Source organism: Haliaeetus leucocephalus, unplaced genomic scaffold (genome assembly GCF_000737465.1).
Source record: "Haliaeetus leucocephalus isolate CR32 unplaced genomic scaffold, Haliaeetus_leucocephalus-4.0 Scaffold163, whole genome shotgun sequence".
Lineage (NCBI taxonomy): Eukaryota > Metazoa > Chordata > Aves > Accipitriformes > Accipitridae > Haliaeetus > Haliaeetus leucocephalus.
In genome coordinates, this window is record NW_010972599.1 from 794,948 (window position 1) to 795,259 (window position 312).

The following is a 312-nucleotide window of genomic DNA, read 5'->3' on the forward strand; positions in this document are numbered from 1 at the left end:
CGGGCTCCGCCGGGGCGGGCGCTCCCCCCCCGCTCCGCCGCCGGTGCCGGGACAGCCTGAAGAGCGGCTCTGTCTGTCTGTCTGTCTTTCAGCCGGCGCGCTGGGCAGGCTGGAGCCCTCCTCCTCCTCCTCCGTGTTCTGAAACCGCGGAAACTTTGCTCTCCGCTGAGCTCCGACGCTGTCCGCCTTCAGCTCCCCCGAAAACGCCTCTAACGCGGCTGAAGGTTTGTGCGCTTCGTTCCTGCGGCTCCGCCGTCCCCGCGGCGCGATGCCGGGCGCGATGCCCGGCGCGGTGCCCGGCGCGGTGCCCGG